At 41.4% G+C, this 21,271-nt stretch overlaps 1 long non-coding RNA gene across 1 annotated transcript in view; it reads right to left on the bottom strand.

Annotated features, from left to right (window-relative positions):
- Nucleotides 1-4,013: 4,013 nt before the first annotated feature.
- Nucleotides 4,014-21,271, bottom strand: part of LOC141574273 (uncharacterized) — a 61,105-nt gene continuing 43,847 nt past the window's right edge. The window contains exons 5-6 of the long non-coding RNA XR_012501186.1: nucleotides 10,245-10,465; nucleotides 4,014-4,187 (exon numbers count right to left, since the gene is read on the bottom strand). This is a non-coding gene — a long non-coding RNA (uncharacterized LOC141574273). The remainder of the gene's footprint in view (nucleotides 4,188-10,244; nucleotides 10,466-21,271) is intronic.

The raw sequence follows: 21,271 nt of genomic DNA on the forward strand, positions 1-21,271 counted from the left end.
ACAGGATACTGTCCCTAGATAGCTAGGTGCTTGCCAAAGGAATGAATTCAATAACCCATATATTTGCTTCTTCCCATACATAGAAAAGCACTAAATACTTGAACTTGAGATATCTGGCTTTCTTTAGATAACAAGCAATCTTTTATTGTTCCAAGTACCTGGTCTTTGTTGTAAAGCTCCTATTTATCCAAGCTCCTCCCCTACCTCTTGGGAGCAGTCCCTCAGAGATCTGAGAGGCTGTCATCCAGGCTCGAGCCCTCCCGCCAAATAAAACATAACTCTTAAATTTTAGGCTGAACGATTATTTCAATGAAGTCCCAGAATAGACACAACTCATCAATTCTGTAATGGAACACACTGAATCAGGAACCAAAAGCATGTTCTAGTCCCGAAAAACTACGGTTTCCTCTTTTTTCCTGTCATTATACAATCCCACCAGAACTCATTAATTTGCTGTCTGCACGCTTGGCAACCAAACTCAGAGAAGATTCAACTTAACAGAGCTCCATGCTGGGGAGAAACCCCCGCAGAAGCACAGCGGTCGGCCTGCCCTCCCGCACGCTCTGCTGACCCCTAGTGTCCTCCGTGGAGACCAGGCCAACAGAACTGCTCCAAACAGCTACAAAGTCCCACAGATTAAATAAAAGCATTTTATTTTATACTATATGTTATGTATATACTCATCTCTGAAAACAGCTTTGCCAGAAGCCCAAATCTTCAACATTAATCTGCAAAGGCAAATCCGGTCCCCAAGGGAAAACAAGTTTTATGATGATGCTATGGCCTCCAAAGTCCTCTCCAGGACCATCAACCAAACTGCCTGCAGGCCTGCAGCTGCAGGCGGCTACATGTCTGCTTTTAAAGCAACCCCTTCCTGCCCTCGGGCACTACAATGTCCCTCTATGCCCTCCCTTCTCAGGGTAAGAGCAGCTGCTGCAGAACCTTGCAGGGCAGCACTGACAGGACTGGACAAAAGGATCAGAGCTAAACTAAGCCTTCTGATGACACGAGCTGTGTCACTTTACAGATGAAGATATATATAGAGAGGGGTGGGGTGATATTGCTCAAAGTCACACAGCTAATAAGTGGCAAAGTCCATACCTCTGCTCCTCCCTCTGGCGTGATGCCCCAGCTGGGACGCCGACAGGGTTCTCTCGTGCCTGCCTGACCAGTCCTTTACTGTCACTCATAACCCACAACACGGTCTGAACCTAGCCTGCCTTTTCAGCATCTTTTCCTTCCAATCTCGCAGGAACAAGGCTGCTTGGGCCACTTTATGACTTCCGGCTTCCCAAAACCTCCATGCTCAGGCTGGTCTTGCCTGTGCATCCTTCCCCATGCTCAGAGGCACTTCTTCCCCTGCAGGAGGACTTTTCCACTCTCCGCAGGGACACCCCCTCAGGGGAGCCCTCTTCTTGCCCTCAGAATGGCAGGTGTCCCAGGCCACATCCCGAGCTGCCCCATTAGGTCTGCGGGTGCTCAGGTCTGCTAGTCAGACCAGCAGCCTCAGAGCCAGGAATTATGCCCGGGTCACCCTGCAAACCTACTGCCCACCTCACAGCCCCCAGCCAGCAGGCCACCTGGAAGTCACAGCAAGTGCCCCACCCAATCCAGAAGTCTCTTCATTTGCCGGCACCGCTGATGACTTGTCTCCAACCTTTGGTCAGTTTTGCAAAAAAGAGCACCTTCCACAGTGAACAGTGGGTTTTCACTTCAGCACCCATCCTTACTGCAAACGTCAAGGGAAACCAAAAGGCCTTTTCTCAACACGTTTCTGATGACACCCTTCCACCCACTATACTCATATGCTCAAGAAAATTGGGTCCACGTGATTTTGTTTCCCTTACGCTAAGTGGCTCAAAACACTGTGTGATTTTTTTTCCCTTTTTTGAGGGTATTTGTACTCAGTTTCTCGGCTTTAATCTGTTTTTGTGTCTCTCTTCAGTATCCCAAGCAGTTACCACTTCTTAGCCACTTCAACAGCCTCCCTCCCAACATCTAGTCTAGGAAATGAGCTGTGATGAGGGGCCTGGAGGCAATCACAGAAGAAGCAACTAAGGGACAGAGAGGCGACATAGTTTGCCCAAGGTGATCAGCCTCAACCCCCAACAGTGTGTTTCACGTCCCTCTGTTAAACTCTTATGCTAAACAAGCTAACTTTTTGTAGATTATGGTTATAAACAAATGAGGTATCAAAATACATACAAGGACACACATCAACTCTAAGATGTTCATTAACTTCACTATTTTGTTTCTATTTTTTTAATTTCTATTAAAAAATAATTAAGAACCTCTGCAGTCAATATAGAAAAATGTTACTGGGTTTTAATCCAGAATATAGAGGTGTTGTGTGTCATTACTCATACTTATTTGTATGTTCACAAGACAAAATGATTTGAAGGTCTCTCTCCCCTCCTCCTACTCAGTACCTGCTCTCACCAGATCTCCCAGTCCACACATCTAACAGCCTTACACTTCACCCACAGCTGAACTCATCAGTTTTCCCCCAGAGCTCCCTCTGCAGCTTTCCCTCCTCAGAGCACAGCAGGACCATCACTTACCTCATTAATCCACCCAGAAACCTGGGCCTTCCTCCATCCTACCTTCACAGACAGCATTCATCCTTTCATTTTTACCATCTAAACATGCCTTCAATCTGTTCGCTTTTACCCACTGACCGTCCCACCGCTCAAGTGGAAGCCACCAACACTGTACACCTGGACTCACGAGTCTCCCAAGTGTCCCCACAGCCGCTCTCACGTACTTGAGACAAAAGGGATTGTGTCACTCCCGCGGTTTTAGGACTCTTTTCAAACCCACTCTTCTTAGAAGAAACTCCCAGTTCTTCACCTGGTAAAGATCTTTGCCATCAAATTGTCAGCTCAGGGAGGGCAGGACACGCCCTCTCCCCTCGGCCCCTCCCTCCGGCAGAGCATCAGCTTGGGAGGACCTGCTGAGCTACACCAGCCTGTATTCTAACCCTGGTCTTGAGTTCTTAGCAAACTGCTTCACTTATCCATACAAACCCAAGGTAGATTAGAAAGATTTTAGATGTTGAGCTAGACTATTGATTTGGGGATTTTGCACTAGCAACCTGCAAGTACATGTTCTAATGATTCTGTCTTCTTAAAACCACACCCAGATTTAAGGAGTATTTGTGGAATGTCTTCGGAGTAAAAGGGACTGTACTTTAACAGACTATATGTTTTATAACATGAACAACCCTGACAGGGTCACAAATGGAACCACCTCACAAGTGACAGAAGACAGGTGAGAGGCACAAAGCAACAGGTCACAGAGATGGTAAGAGCAAATTTGTTTCTCCAACCCCCCAAAAATTTTTTGAAAGAACCGAAAACTCTGAATTTTAAAAGTATAACACTATCATATAAAGAAATAAATTAAATAATCCTCTTCATCAGTGTTTCAAGATCTGACTGCAGAATTTTTAGCATGCCATTCTGAATCCTAGCACAGAAAAATCAGATGGACTAGTGGTGCGTAAGTTCCAGGGAAACGGCAGCAATTCCTCCACTTGTAAGAGGACACACACTCAATTGTCGAAGGTGATTTTAAACCACATTCTGGAGAAATTCAGAAGATTCAGGCACCGATTCTAGATGGTGATGACTCGGAAGGACGGGTTGGATGCATGCTTCTAACTGAGTCACCGGCATTCTTACACTGCAGGGGGAAACGGAGGCTCTCAGTTATGAGCAGAGATGTTCCTGTCATTTCTCCCAGGCCGTGCCTAGGGGACTCAGTGTCCTGCAGCAGCCTGGCCCCAGGCGAGGACCCGCAGCGTGGCCCACTCAACCAGGAGGGGCACTGTGCTTGAGAAAGCCCATCCCCGATGGGAGAAAGAGGGGCTGGTGGGGTTGTGTGTAACTATAAATGATCATAGAAATACACCTGCATACATTCATTTGATACAATTAATATTAGCAGGCTATTTAACAAAATTTCAATTGTCAGTGTTAATTTTACCATTCCTTTCCTTTTGTCCCCTGCACTCTGAGACAGGCTTAGGCTCTCTCACACCTGCAGCTCTGATGCAATAGTTGTGAAGTCATTTTACTTTGCTGCATGTGTCCTCGCTCCCCGTGTCGCTGTGACTGTCGTCTCTTAACAGAGTCAGATGTCTTCCTGGATCTCTCCCTGAGTTCCTTGCTCCTGCTTCTCAGATCCTGAGATAAAGAACAGGTGAAGACACATGACTAGAAAAGGCACTGTGGACTTGACCAAAGTCCTCAGTGACCCCTAGGTGAGTGCTGCCCACCCCTTACCTTCGATTCTCAACGTTCTGCCCAGGGTGACATCCAGACAGGAAAGAGTCTTGGGCCCAATTAAAAGCTGTGAGGCTTGGGTGCAGGGAAAGGTGCAGGAGCTGGTTCTGGAGCCGGGCCCCTCCCCACCTCTGCTACTCTCTCTCCCGAGGCCCCGCCCCCAAGCCCCCAGGCTCCCTGATCTTCTGTCCTTCTCTTCTACACTACTCCAAGCCCTTTTCCCCTTCCTTTATTCCCTGATTATCCCCAGCTGGAGTGATTTTTTCATCACAGCATCTAAAAAAATTTCCTACAGCTGAAAAAGAAGTCTCCAGAGGTCAATGCCCACATGGTGGTTCCTGAAGAGAGCCCCTGGTTAGGGGAACTCTCACCAACACTCACAGGGCATCAGACATGTTGCAGGGTCGACCACCCCAACAAGAATTTGCTGTGACCCCTATGCCCGCACAGCATCCCTGTTCACAAAACTTTAGTTGGGCCACTTATCCGTTATTAAGAAGCAAAAGTAAAAAAATTGCTCATGTTTCTTACTAAAATTATCTATGAGGTGGAAAAAGAAATTGTAATAGAAAAGAACAAATTTGACTCCATGTTAGATGTGTTCGTTTGTCTTTAAACCTGTACCCTGTTTTCTAGGCTAAGACTTGTTATCTCTGCACCTTTTGTAAAAGAAAGTTGCCTTTAGCCTGAAATATCCAGGAGGGCCTATTCTGCGGGCTCTGATCTTTAAGGATGTTAGCTCTTCTACACTTATGTAGAGATGGCAAGTTGCAAAATAAAGAATAAACTTTGTTTTTTTGAGGTTTTACAGGGGTGCCATGATTTGACCCACATGGACAGCTGCAAGAACAAAGGATTCCAAGGAAATCAATTCGTACAGCAAGAAGTTTGCAACAACCAACCACACCCCCACCACTTTTTAGTATAAAAGGAGACTGAACTCTGACTTGGGGAAGAGAGTTCTCCTGGATATCAGTATGCCATCTTCTGAGTCTGCCAGCTTTTCAAATAAAGTCACTATTCCTTACTCCAAAAGCTCCTCTCCCGATTTATTGGCCTGTCATGCAGCAAGCAGAACGAGTTTGGACTTGGTAAATAAATGACTGCATTAGAGGTAGTATGTCTCCACTGTTTCCTCATTTCCAGTATGTCACAACCAATCAATTTTATATGCTGTTTAACAACACGACCAAAAAACCTATTATACGGAATTGATTCCATGGAAATAAAATTATTTCTTCTCCTTCAAAACTTTGTTCTTTTCTACTTTATTTTGTTTTGCTTATTGAAAAGAAAATAAAAGTCAAATCATTTTATTTCACCTATTTTTTATAGCTACATATTGTAAATACTACAAAGATATTTAAATTGCAATAAAAATTGTTCATATATTAGTATAAAGATATATACACAATCAAAGCAGAGTAGGAAAGGAGTGGATATTTACTAAAAATCCACTGCACATCCAGTCTTTTACAAGCATATTCTGGAATATAAGCTCTATTATCCAGGGGTCCACCACCCCCATTCTCACTGCCGAGTCCCAGAGTAATCAACCTCCAAGGCACCAGCATAGAACCACGCGATCACTATTTTAGGTATAAATGAGGGAATTAGCTCTTTCAATTCTAAAACAGAAACCTTAAAATAAATACTGAACTTATTTACAAAGAAAATTGGACACAAAAAAGTACAGTTTCTCCCCCAAGTCACAAAGATAATTACTGGTAAAGGCAATATTTGAACTCATCTGCCTGATTCTAAAAACTAAGGTGGAAATCCCCTTCGACTGTGGAGGTCCAGCAGCACAGCCTATCACCCTATCTTTGTTCAGATCTAGCTTTAGACAGCCTGAGACAGCACCCCATTCCTATGGAACTCGAGGGCAAACGATAACAATAAGGATTTTATATTCAGTAGTTTCTTAGGTCTCATTTATATAAAGTGTCAGCAGGTCAGCAGAAAACTCTGGGAAATATGAGTGGGTCCAGAGCTTTTTGCTGATAAGAAACAATCTATCAGGAAAGAGTGACCTTCCCATGAGAGGCCTCATGGACATAAACTAAAGGCAGTTGAGCAATGAAAACTAGCAAGACCATGGAACTCAAGCAAGAAAAATCCCTGCCATCCCCCACCCAGTTGCCTCTTCACCCACATGGACAAGATGGCAGAAGACCCAGGTTCTTGTCCAAGTTACACCATCATGGATTCTCACCCATAAAAATTTATGACTCTATGCTGTCTTAAGCCATTTCCAACTCAAATATGATGACACCAATATCTCAGCAGAATGTCTATGTCTTCACTTTCTCTCTTCTATTAGAATACTATATCTATGGCCAAAAAGCAGAAATCCAATTAAAAACAACATGCACGAAGGCTGGTGAAAGTCTGCGTAAGAGACTTTGTTCTCACGCTCAGTGAATGAAAACTCAGAAAAAGTGTTCCTTCTCCCTCTGCAAGTGGGAGGTAGCCTGATTGTGTGTGTGTTTGTGTGCACGTGTGTGTGTGTGTAAATCAAATACAATGCATTCTGGGATGTGTACAGATTTTTTTTATGTTACTGTCATTTCATGAGGATGAGCCAACCTTTAAAGTAACTTGAATCTAGTGTTCTGAGAGAGTCCCAGGATCTTTTGATGGAGGAGGGGAAAGGGGAAAGGAAAGGAGGAAAGAAGTAAATGAAGCAAAGGAGTAAGAATACTACTAGGGAAAGGCAAGACTTTAATTTTATTCCTACTTGCATCACACACAAATTAGGGACTGACTTTCCCCCATGTCTCGTCAAGAACTGAGTTGCAGAAGAAGAGGCGACAGCCCATTTCTCACTGAGATTGTGACTGTACATGGCATCTTATAGACACAAATTATTTACCCTGATCAAACACTCTAGCAGCAGGCCGTAATTCTCCTGTTTTGAGAGACAAGAAAACAGGAGTTCAAAGAGGATGTATAACTTGAGAAAAGTCAGAGGACCAGTAAACTAAAGAGGATGAATTCAAACTCAGATCTGAATGGAGAGTCTGATCTTCCCACTCCCAGGGCTGGAAAATCCTTAACAGACAGGCTTCCCAGCTCCCTGCATTGTTCCTGGCACCAAGCATTTCCCATGGCGATGGTCTCCTGTTCTCACAGACACAGGGCTCTGTGCAGCCAATAACCTCCATTCGACCTTGATCATATACCTGCCTCACTCACCAGGCTTCTCCATACAGACAGGAAAGCTGGCTTTCAAGTGTGTACAAAGCCACCCCTGGTCTTACCTGGGCTCTTCAGTGGCTTTTCCAGCATAAAGGCAGCCATGAAAGTGCTCACAGTTTGTACATGAGCCACACTACCTCTCTCCATCTGTCTCCCCACCTATACTACTTAGCTATGACCATTTTGAGAATCTTGGAAACAAATTTTTAAAAACAGAAAAGAAAGTATTCTGTAACAAGTACTTAATACTTACAATTTTAAATGACAAGTTACAAAGTGAGTATTTACAAATTGAATCTGCCTTCCTAGGTGTCAGTTTTAACAGTTAAAAAATATAATAGCAAAAATTCTCACTTACAAAATTAACAAAAACATCAACAATAATCTGGAATAAACTCAAAAACAATGCCCATGTTGTACATGGAGAAACACAGGACTGTACTGAGGGGTAAAGTAAGAAGTGTGAATGCAGAGACATCAACATATTGTATGGAGGAAAGCAGTTTTGTAAAGATGAACGTTCTCCTAAAGATAATTCAAAACTTACTTAAAAATCCCATGACAGCTCTTATCTTTTTTTTTTAACTTGAGCAAAATATTTTGGAACTCTTCAGGAATAATAAAGTCATAATACTAGACAAGAAAATTGGGGATGGAAAAAAGAATAAAAAATCACACTGTCATATATTAAATAAATTTTTACAATATGTAAGATATAGCACTGGAGTAAGAAAGTAAGACTGACAGAAATAAACCATGAGCTCAAAAAGAGATTCTAGTGTACATAAATATTTTGTACAGGTGGGATTTCAAATCAAAGAGCAAAGTATGAATTCAATAATTGTCTTGGGACAATCAGAGAATCACCTGGAAAAAACAAATTCTATTCCAGTCATAATGACCACAAGAAAAATTACAGATAGTGATGTAAATATTAGAAAGTACTAATAACAGCAAATACAACTCTTTGCTCATAGTAATTCAACTTCTCCTCACTATAACAAGTAGTATTATCATCTCCATCATAGAGATTAAAAAATCCTACAGAGGAGATATATACCATTATAAGAAAGTATTTCTAAGAATACTATCAAGGATAAAACCCAAAAAGAAGACATTTACTGTCTTAAGATTATTTTCGGCCACAACAAAAATAAACCTACTGAACAAAATGAAAGGCAAGAAATGACAAGAAAAAGCTCTGTGATACATGTTAATGAAGACAAGGGGTTAATGTTCATAACATACAAAGAGCTGTCACAAAGCAACAAGAAGCTCCCTCACTTAAATGTGTGCAAAGGACAAAAGGGATGATTCACCTTTTAAAAGTCAGATGGCTAATGAGTGAAAAATGCTCAATACCTCACTGGTCATCAAGTGCAAACTAAAACAATGAAAAAGCAATTTTGCTCATCATATTGTCAAATGTTTTTAAAAAATATTCTAGGTAGTGTCCGTCTTTGAGAGAACAAACTGAGCGATCTTTTTGGAGGACGACGTGTCAATGGATATGTAAACTCTGAAAAATGTGTGTACACACAAACTGAACTCCATTTTAGGAATCGTTTCGTTTAGAAAAAAAATCAGTTCAAAAAGATGTACTCATCAGAGCATTTACACAGCACTTTTTACAATGGTGGGAAGAAAAGCTGAAGTGAAATCATATCCAGCGATACAGAATTGGTTACATAAGTTATTCTACATCTTTTCATTCCCCGCAGGAGAAGGAATTTCTAGAGTCACTTGAAAGGATCCTGTGATGTATGTAATTGTCACATCCAGGGACTAAATTCCCAGAAACCTTAACTAAAGGAATACTCATACAAGATCACAGGAATGTTTGTACAAGAAGGACGCCAGTCAAACACCCTTTCTGACAGTGGAAAATGGAGAAAACTTAAGTATCCACCATCAAGACAATGATGCGGTAAATCAAGGCGAGCTGTGGGCACTAAGGGGCAGGCGTTTTGGCGTGGTCCAAGGCCTTGTCCACAGTACTCTCCCACCAAAGGTGTCCTTACACAAGAGACCAAATCTACTGCACATCAGGAGACCCCTCTACTCTATCTGAAAGGACCGGGTGAGTCTGGAGTGGGAGGACGTCTATGATATACACCTCAGTGAATAAACCGAGCTGCACAAAACATATAGTATGGCCTTATTTTTCAATAAAGCATATATACACACACATATACATAGATTTCTCATATACATGTATGTATGTGTATATATATATGACAGGCATAAAGGTCATGAAATATATACACCACATTGTCAGCAGTTTTTACTCTCAGGAAAAAAAGGGGAAGGGATGTAGGGGCCTTTCGGTACCACCACAGTTCTCTTTTCAGTATTTCAGTTAATTAGACTTGGAATTTAAAAGTTTATTTAAGTCCGAAGTAAAATGGACGATGCCTCCACAAGACAGAATGCTATACTGGTCATTAAAAATCATGCCAGGGGAGAGAGAATACTGTAGAAAAATGTGTAATAAGCCGAATGGAAAATGGAGGTCTCCACACAGTAAACAGGCACAGAGTGCTCGCTGGTTTTTATGACAGACGTAATACACACTGATGAAAAGAACAGAAAATAGATGTTAAAGTGTTAATTATTATCTCTGAGTAGTGGGACCAGGATAGACACTTTTGTCCCTTTTTTCAGACTTATTATATTAAATACACATTATTTTTCATCTGAAAAAAGCATTTTTAGATGTCTAGTACCACACATTGAAAACATTACACTAGTACTTACAGAAATAACTAGGACACACGGCAGCAGCGTCACACAGTGTAGAACGGGCGATCCTGATTAACATCGTGCAGTTACATAAGGACCCACAAAGTGAGAGCACCTGCTGTCATAGGGCGTAGCCCCCTTCTATTTGTCAGTTGTGTCTTCAGGGCTGAGGCAGTTCTGAGCACGGCCAGTGTCAGTGCTGGTGTCTGGATGGATGCCACTGGAGGTGAGGGCACCTGCAAGCCGAGAGGAAGAACAGAAATCATCCTCTGCTTTTTCTGTCTTGTTTCTTTGTTACTTTTGAAGAGAGGTGTAAATAAGATAAACTAAATCTTCCCTACTAAAATTTCAGTAATGAAACCGTTTTTAAAGTCTTCACAACTTATATTCTGCCTATAACTGTCTTTTCAACAAAGCATCATATTTCTTAAATGTTAATTAACTCAGTTAATTAACTACCTGTTGAAACCTATTAAAGAACATGAAATGCACTATGTAAAATCACCACGCCTGCAGTGACTGGCACAGCTGCCTTGATAGCAGTGCAGTCAGCCCCCACCATCCCTTGGCCCTGAGCTCCTGATGCTGCTAAGAGAGCACGCTGCCACCTCAGATGGAGAGAAACGGTGAAAGCGTTTTCTGAAATCTACAGCACTGACAAAACATAACTGACATATCCCAGGCTCTTTTGAGGCTGTCATTTTCTGTTTCTGGCCTACACCCGTCAATTAGCAGAACCACCCCATTCCCGAGCCATGGGACTCACGTGGGAAGCAGTTTTGGAGAAATTTCCAGGTATAGAATGTAACCAACTATACATAGAACTCTGAAAAAAGAAAAGATGCAATACTCTGATTTTGGAAGAAACTCAAAATATTCTCCTAAGCCTTAGTAGCTGGAAAGGCTGGGCATCTCCTAAGCCACTTATTTATTTCACAGCCAGTGAGCATCTCCCACAAACCCTGTTTCCCTGTGTCTGCTGGGAGCCTCAGGCACACTGTTGCTGTCGATCTTATAAGTCACAGGGCTGAGGCGTGTGTCTCACGCCTGCAACTCTCACACAGGCTCGCCTCCTAGCCTCACTGTCTGAACTTGGCCCCATTTTCTCACCTGTTTATTTGGTATCTGTTCTTCTGTAAGCTGCCTGAAATGCTTTTTGGAACAAGTCAGAAGAATCAGTGGGTAGAGAAATGGACAGATGGACAGGTGAGAGTTGGGGAGACAGAGTGACTCCAAGAAAAGGGGAACAAAGAAAATTTCCTATGCAGAACCCTCTTCTAGTCAGGGAAGAAAACCACCACGGAGAAGTGTGAAGAGGCAGGTGGCTTAGGACTGTTTCCTGGATTCCATGAAAAGTCACACCAAGAGATGAGAGAGTAGAACTATAAATAATAAAAGAAAAAAGCATGCATGCTTGAAAAATATATCTACAATATGTACTTTCTAAAGAATAGATTCAAATCAGCACGGCCCAATAACACAATCCTTGGGTATTTACAGAAGTGAGAATCCCATCTCCAAACCACAAGGCATCCCTTCGGAGCACTAAGAGTCTACACGGGACGGTCATAAAGCTGTCACCGCAAAAGCGATGCTATCCTGCCCTTACAAGGAATGAGCAGCTGTGCTCAGGCTGCCCACGCGCACCATTTACACCCCACAGCACCTCTACGGGAGAGGGACGCCTAGCGAGACCCGTCTCTGCAGGACAGGAAACAAGTATGGGAGAGGCTAAGCCGACCTACCAGTTCTCCAACTCACAGGACTGGTCACTCCAGAGCAGGACTCGAACTCGGACCCAAGTTTGTAACCGCAGTACTACCGTGATTTGTGTGCTTTTTGTGTGTATAATACATTTGTTTCCGGCATGAAAGGATATTTAACAAATGTTCGGTTGTCTTGTCTATCTCATTAGCTCACAATCTTTATATTTTTAATTGTACTCTTTTCCCCTGGAGAAAGGAACGGAAAGAGCGGGGGTCAGAATGAGATGGGGCTCCATTCTTTATCTGTTACCTCATCTCATCCAGTCCCCAACCAGGGAGAAGGAGCAAATGTTCTCTTCATCTTTAAAGAGAGAGCTCCACTGATGGTGACTTACTCAACTCCAAAACCAAGTCTGGGAGAAGGGCACAGACAGCAACCAGAGAAATATCACCCGTAGGAAGGAGAAAAGAGCTCAGGGGAGGGCTCAGGGGGTCAGCCTGATTTAATTTCAATGGATAATATAATACCACAGACTAAAAATACTAGCATGCAATGAATTTGCTATTTCTTGACATCTAGCAAGTTTTCATAGCCCGCATGAAACATTATCGTGAACTAGTTAAAGGAAGAGTCCACACTCAGGGAAAATCAATGCCACAGGCAGGCTGAAACCCAGGCTGGAGGAAAGGAAGAGAAAAGGCATAGTTAAGAAGAGGGGAAAGTCTGGGAAAAAGACATCATCACAAGGAATCTCCAGCATCATCCAGCTATCATATAATCATTCATTCAAGAGAGAGTTACTTAGGTCCTATTTTGTGCAAGATTTTACACAGGGCAAAGCAAGAGTGCAGCGTCCATGGTGGCAGCAAGTGGCGGGGCTATAATACAATTCTGATCCTGGTACCTTGCACACATGTACTCAGTATAAAGGCAAAAAAATAAGGTAAAATAATACTATGTAAACTCTACGCATTGTTGAAAAAAATTAAAGAAGACCTAAATACCTGGACAGACACACCACGCACATTCCTGGATCTGATGACAACGCTCTTGGGATGGCAGTGCTCCCCAGAGCGATCTGTATACTCAACGTGGTCTCGATCACAATCCCAGCGGGCTCCTCTGCAGTAACTGACTAGCTGCTGCTACTATTCATATGGGAATTCGAGGGACTCAGTAACCAAAACGTATTTGAAAAAAAGAAAAAAATGAGAGGACTTGTAATTCTCAATTTCAAACCTTACAACTGTATCTCCAGGTGAGATTACAGGCCATTTTTAAGTTATTACTGGGTTTATCCTTATTTTCAAAATTCTCTACAATGAATATACCTGTTAGAATAAGAAAAATAAAAAGTAAGGTATCTTGTAAAACATGCACAGTGATTCATTCATTGGGAAAAAAATTATTTTAACTATAAAGAGGTAAATATCTAGTGAAAAAGGACTACTTAAAAACAAGTGTGCATTTACAATTTTCATAAATTGAAAACTGAAAAGCACAAAAACATCAAGTTTCTAGGGAGACTAGTGAAACATATTAATAGTTATTTTCAAAAATTCTAATTGAACAATGAAAACTCAAGAAAGGGAAAATTGTGATTGACACCCAAGTGCAAACACATGGAGAGCAAACGCCTAGAAATCACAGTTCTTTAAATCTGCTTCTAACTCAATAGGAGAGGAAATTCCTCACTTAGGGGACAGTGGAATCCCATACATAAGACAGGATACACAGTACAAACTGCAGTAGTATCGGGAGTGAATTTCTTAGAATTCTAATGTTACAACATTGCTGAAAAACTATAAAAACACTGACAGACAGATTAAAACACACAGTCATATATATTATATAGAAACATATGAAGTCTGCTCACATGTTGCATAGAAATACAAACATATTTGTTCATTTATGGGCACTGATTACTTTATCCCAGATAGAATATTTCAACTAAAACAAAAAATCAATAATACACTCCTCTTGTCAAATCTACTTGATAAGTTACTCTGCTATGTAACCATAATGTGTTTAAGATAGATCTAAAATTAGTGAAAAATCTTTGTATGGTTTCTTGAATTGTTCTCAAAATTCCAAGCTAAATTTTAAAATAGATCTGAGCAGTATTTCTATATTATCTTTTCCCTTGTGAAATGAACAACACAGTCTGTTGTCAAAATTCTGTCCTTACAATGATTCACGAGCACCGTTTCCTAACAAAACTGCTGAACAGCAAGGCACTATCCAGACACTGTGACCAAATAAATGAAACACAAGGAAGACAGTGACCCTATCCTGGAGGGCTTATAATCTGTGTCAACAGCGGGTTTTTATTTGATTGGTTTGATTGGGTAGCAAAATAAAATCAATCAAGTACTTTCTGCTTTTAGCATTCTGTAAGTCATGACTGTTTTTAGTGTCATGAGAAGGAAAGAATTAAGCATGACTTGATTAGGTCAACTAGCAATAATCATCACTGGAGAGTGAGTAATAAAGAAGTTAACTGATAGAAATGCTTCTGCCTACATGAGACCTAAAATAAATCTACACTGATATCCGAAAGGAAAATGAGGAGATGAGGTCCCCAATGAGAAAACAAACTAACAAGGAATCAAAAAAGGAAAGACGTTTTCATTAACGATTCCAGGCAGTAGTGGAGCATGGTGGTGAGGATCACAGATGTTTGGGACAAACATGAGTGTCTGAACTCCCACAGCACTGGGTAGCTGTGAAACTGATATTTCAGAGAAATTTTCTGCATCTCAGTCTTCTATCCATACACTGGGGACAACAACCGCACCCATCTCCTAGAACGGTCCTACGAATTAAGTTATTTTATATATAAAATTTTAAATAAAATACCTCAGATTTTAAATAATACCCCAAAAGCACAAGGAACAAAGAAAACAGAGATAAATTGGAGTTCATCAAAATTTAAAACTTTGCTTCAACGGGCACCATCCAGAAAGTGGAAAAACAACACACAGGAGAAATTTTTTTCAAATCATTTATCTGATAAGGAATTTGTATCTATAAAAAAAAAAAAGTACCTCCTACAACTCAACAATAAAAAGGCAACTCAATTAAAAGTTGAATAAAGGATCTGAAATGGTATTTTTCAAGGAAAATATACAAATGGCCAATAAGCACAAAGAAACGATGTTCAATATCTTTAGCTGTAAGGGAAATCAAGTCAAAATCACTAGGAGAAACCGCTTCACACTCACAACAATAGTTTATAATAAAAAAAAGAGTAACAAGCACTAATAAGGACACAGAGGAAGCGGAGCACGCAGCCCTTGCTGGTGAGGACGTAACACAGCGTGGCCACTTTGGAAAACAGCCTGGCAGGTCCTCAGAGAGTTGAACATTTGGTTTCTGAATGACCCAGCAACTCTGCTGTCTGGGCACAGACGTAAGAGAACTGAAAACAAATGTCCACATAAAAACTCCTACAGGAATATTAATGGCGACACTACTCATCACAGCCAAAAAGCAGAAACAACCCAATTGCCTATCACTTGATGAATGGGTAAACAGTGGGGCCCAGCCATACAGTGGAATATTATTCAGCAATAGCAAAGCATAGAGTACTGACCCAGGCCACAACGTGGACAAATTTTGATAACTTTACTCAGTGTGAAATAAGTCAGTCACAATAGACGGTTCCACTTACATGAAGTGACTCGATTTAAATGAAATGTCCAGCACAGGCAAATCCACAGAGAGAGAAGAGTGGCTCCTTGGGGCTGGGGGAGGATGGGGAAGATGGGAATGACTGCTTATGCATACGGGGCTTCCTCTTGGGGGAATGAAAATATTCTAAGATTAAATGGGATGCACAATTCTGGGCATAGAGTAAAAACGACTGTATATTTAAATGGGTGAATTGTATTAAAACTGGTAAGAAAAAAAGCACCTCGGGCCAGTACCTTCCCTAGTAAATGCAAATTGCTAACTTTTATTAGAGGAAGAAGAAACTGCCCTCAGCATGAAAGTAGGAGATCAGCAAATGTGAGTTAACCGAAATTGGACAAGAGCATTTCACTTGAAACAGTTGCTGAGTGTACACGAAATATTCAGAAATAGGAAAATCTGTTTCACATCAGGAAGAAGCATTCTGCTTCAAATGCAGATCAAGGATTCGGCAAGCCCAGATGCTACAAATGACCAGAGAAGAAACCTGGTTCTTAAAACAAGCACCAGAGCCAACAAGGAAATGGTGGTGAGGAAAGCAGGCGGCCGACTATCTGGAACAGTTTGCTACAAATAATTTCTCCAATGAAAATTTAAAAATAAAATGAAAGTGATAAAATGCTCTGTTGACCTCACGTGAATGGGCTTCCTTCGGTGCTCGACTGTTCTGTAACCCCGATTGAGAGACTCAGGAGAATCAGCATGTCTCCTGGGAGTCCCCAAAGGACTGCCCACCAGCACGCTGACCACCATCACATCTGCCAGGGTTGAATTGCAGAGAAGAGACCAACTTCTTAAAGGCACAGGAAATGTTGACAAGGGAAGAAAAAGCTGCAGTCAGTCCTGGGACAGAGGCCCTGTGAGCAGAGGCCAGAAGGCTGCAGGTGAACTGCAGTGGCCGTGGGACAGGAAGGGACCATGGGGGAGCATATCTCAATTCTCTCCTCTCTCTCCATCGGGTAGGAGAGATAAACCTGCATCCTTCTCACCTGGAACTGTGGGTTGGCTGGCAGATGTCTTACCGACATGGAATGATTATTCAAGTCTCTGTGGAAAAAGTCAATAAATCGAGAGGGAGTAGGGAGCCAACTCCACGAGCCTCTCAATTGCATCCTTATTTATTGTGTATAATCAAAGGAAAAATTCATTAACAGTTGTGTGATAGAAATAGGAACTTCGGGAAAGACAGTATGAAGCAGAGATTGTAGAATACACAATGAGTACAAAGGATTAGTGTATCTTTAGGGAAGTCATGGGGTGAGGGGAGCAAGATACATTTTTAGACATGTGAATTACAAAGCAGACCACCAGACCAGCCAGGTCCTTGTTCTGTGGATCATAGACTATCTAACAGCACACAAGCTCAGCGTTTATAGCTGAGGGCCTCGGTCCTTGCTTTGCAACCAGCAGAGTGCTATCTAAAAGCTCAACTATGCAAGCAAAGCATTGTCTCTGCTTTTTAAGGCAAGGAGACTGGAGTGAGGATGTACAGGCACTTGCTTGCAAAGCAGTTTTTAAGCATATATTTTTCTTCTTAAAGTTCACAGGAGGCTGGTGTGTGTTACAATTTTTTAAACCAATCATGGGGTCCCACATGGAACCATTATGGAGGACACCCTAGGATGACAAATCCTGCCTCTGGGTCTTTTCCTGCCATCTTCAGCCACTCTAGCAGGGTCTAGGCACATCCGTGAATAACGATCCTACAGAACTACCCACACTCTTAACTCCTGGTGCTTGAAACTTAATTTTAGCTCTACACAACTTACCGTAGAAAAGTTTCAGAAATAAAAGATATAATATTCCTTTTATATCTCATCATATTACTGATTTTTCTGATTGCTCTAAGTTGCTTCTACTTGGTAAAGCACATAATTCTGCAGGTGAATTCAGTAATTTCCATTGGGCATATCTAGCCATTTTGGGCTCTCTAACTTCTGTTGGTCAAATACCGATACACTTAATTGATTTCTTTGTTTATCAATTTCAGCCGGGAGGAGAGGGAGTGTCACTCTTTTCCTCAGCCCACCCTCAACCCTTTTCTCATCAACTCAGGCCTCCTGAAAACAAAACAAAGGATTTGTTTCCCTTCTACTCTTTCCACAAAACCAACAGGAAACATCAGCCTGGAGAAAGAATTCAACGCAAATGTTAAAACAAAAATCTATAAACCTGGAGCAACTCCATCTCCGAATCATGATACACAATGACATGAGAGTAAGTGTGTCAGGCACAAAGCATGCGTGAGCCTGACCACCTGATTTCTATTCTTCAAAGGAAGGAAGGTTTTCATATTTTTTATTATCATACTTTGTCATTGTTTCTGATTATGCCAAAAAATAGTTTATGAAAGAATTATGCACTGCAATAACAGATTACTATTGTATCAATTATAGAAGGCATTCAGAGGGGATAGGAAAAGCCACCTCTGTAAAAAATGCAAAATTTCTTCCCCTGTTAAGAACACGTATGCAAAATGCAACAGAGAATTCAAATTCTTGTGGAGAGGAGCAAAAGCCACAGAACCAAAGCAAAGTCAATAGAATGAGTTAATTCAGAATTCACTGGACAAACATGCTCAATGCATTCAAATAATTTTAAAGGCACACTGCAAACCATTCACTTAATGATCTGAAGGCTAGAGGAAGCATTTCCCGCTTTAACAGACAACAGAAATCAATAGGGTGCCCCAACAAACAAGGACCAAAGAACAATCAGGTTTTTAACAGCTCTGATAAATCAGCATGTTCTAAAGATCAAAATCCAGAAATTTTAAACATTCATTCACACCGCAATGAAACAAGAACTTAAAAAAAAAAAAACAAAGAAACTAAGCACATAGATCATGTACATAGATCAATGAGGACTTCATGTACCGCTGGAAGAACAAGCTATAGCCTTTTACTTGAAAAATAAAACTACTTTTAATGATAACTGCTAAAACACATTTCATCATTCATGTTGCCTTGAAAAATCTGAGGCACTTGTATCTGATCAGAAAAGCAATTCTGGGTAATAGTAGGTTACAATTCAGTGCCAGTTTGCTTTAGAAGAAAAGAGAAAAAAAAGCTACTGTTTCTCATATCCTGCACAAAGTGTGAAGTGCCTCCCTGCCTCTTTCTCCTCCCGTTTTCTGAGCTCATGCTCCCCAACCCTTCTGAAACAAGTATGAGAAACTCTTATTCCCACCAATATGCAAAATGACAAAAGAATATCAATTTATTTGTGTAAATATATGCCTATACCTTGAACTGTAGGAGAAAGGTATCAGAAGTCCATATGAAACTTAATTCTAGATTCCTGAAATCACACACACAAACGTTCACACAGACACAGACACATACCCCCTGGATTACTGGGCACTTCACAAGTTTAGGAATTCCAACTTCTAGAAGATAACTTTGTAGTTAGTTTAAAATACAAATCTGTCAGCTTTTGAAAGCCTTGATCATCTGCTAAACCATCCAAATATCAAAGAGATCCAATTAGCTTTCTCTGTAGAATGTAATTTCACTTGATAGCAAAACAGACCCTAAGAAGTACTGGATCAAAGATTCGTGTTTATCACTACCTATGATCGTTTTTAAGCACATTAACAGATTCAGAAATGTATGTCTCAACAACATTTATTCTTATTGAAAAAGCATACGTGTTCAACTCTCTATACAGTGACTAGGTCCCATGATGGGGTTTAAGAGCTATTTTGTGTATTGAAATATTTATTTTCAAGTGCAGACAAGGAGGGTGTGTATTACTCAGTTGTAGAGCACCTGCTTAGCATGAACAATGTCCTGGATTCAGTCCCCAGTACCTCCAAAAAAATAAATAAAAATAAGTGCATATTTAAAAATAAGAATAAAGTTATATAAAAAAAAGCAGACTAAAAAGCACTGCAATCTATGTGCTACAATTATACTAAAAAAAAAGTGTTTCTTTCAAATATTGACTATATGCCAATCACAGAGACAATCACAAATCACACCTGAACCATCACGTGTGATTCTCAACAACCCTAAGTAGACACGGATGAGAAACCCGGCACTGAGGATGAGGAGACGGAGCTCGGAAGATCCGGGGACTCTGACCGTCCTGCTCCCCGTGACACCACGTCAACCCAGGGCAAGCTCTGACAGACCTGCTCTGAGGGGACACCCAGCTGCATGGAACCTTGGGGCATTGGGGAGTCCCAGAAAACACTAAAAATTTTTCAGTGAAAAACCAGCTCAAATATATTACACTTTGCCACATCCTTTAAAAAGGGAAAATGACTGAGACCTTTTTGATACCTCCGTGTCCTTTCTGCCATCATCAATTATTTGCCCTCTCAGGGTGACCAGTGATGAACTGGACCCCATATGAAATGCACTCAGATGGAAGAGCTTTTAAAGTTATTTTAAGAAGTTTGTAAGACCCTGTCTATGCCTCACACAGGTGGTCATCCATCACTTCTCACCTGAAATCACTCCTTTTCTGCTTTTTAAAATCCCTTCATCTAATCCAGGATTTTCAACAGCAAAGAAGCACCTCAACCACAGACACTGGACAGCTTTTCACCAAACGGGCTCGAACAGCCCATTGGACTACCTGGAAACCCTTTTCTTCTATTAAAACCACTTCCAGGTACTTCATCATTTTCTGATTGGTGGACTTGGCCTCTGACTGGCCTACTCAGAGAGCTCCCAGCCTCACATGCGGGGGTGGGAGAGGACCCTGCTGTTGGGGGAAATCAGTGAGGAAGGCGGACATACTCCCGCCAGGTCTGCAAGGGTAGAAGTGCCACAACGTGCTCAGAAATTATACCGTCATCACCCCTGGGCTCCCATGGACTTGTTTCACTTTAACCAAACTCATGACACACTGATGAAAGAAAACCAGAAACTTAACTTATTAATGTAACAGAAGACGTGAAACTATGAACCAGACTGAAATATCAGAGTTCAACCATGAGTACATTTTCTCAATGGCCTAATCACGGGGAGGCAGTCACATGGCAAGCATGGACAGAAACAGAGCAGGAAGGGTTTCTAGATTAACTCAATGGACTAAATTTCTGTTATAAGAACTGATCTACTGCCTGGAAAACAAATAACGCCAATCACGATGCACTCTCTGTGGACAGTGGCCAAGACATGACTATGCGCATCTGTGTAACTCTCCTTTCCCTGTCCTTTCTGGGCTAACATATGCACAGAGGTACAAAGATTCAGGGATGCAGATAACTCTAAACACCCAAAGCCCATCTCTGGGAGCCTCAAACCAGTAAGCCAGGGTTTAAATACCAGCTCTGCCACTTACTATTTCTGTGATTTTGGCCAACTTACCCTCTGTGTGCCTCAATTTCCACACTGTAAAACTGGGATAACAATCAAACCTTCCTTACTCGCTTGTTGAGAAGATTGAAGGATTCATTTCTGTAAAACTCTCAGAAAAGAATGTAGCACATTTTGGGTGTTCAACAAATGTCAACTTAATATCAAAGTGATTTACAAGTCTCCATTCTAATCATCTTATGTGTTTCCTGGCTAGTCTAAGTCGCAAAGAAAATCCTTATTTCTCCTTTTATAAACTCTTGGGGAGGACCCTTCTCTTCCATCCCACCACCTGTTTAAACCGAGGGAGGGAATGCCTCCTAACCACTCCTC

This window comes from Camelus bactrianus, chromosome 20 (assembly GCF_048773025.1).
Source record: "Camelus bactrianus isolate YW-2024 breed Bactrian camel chromosome 20, ASM4877302v1, whole genome shotgun sequence".
Taxonomy (NCBI): Eukaryota; Metazoa; Chordata; class Mammalia; order Artiodactyla; family Camelidae; genus Camelus; species Camelus bactrianus.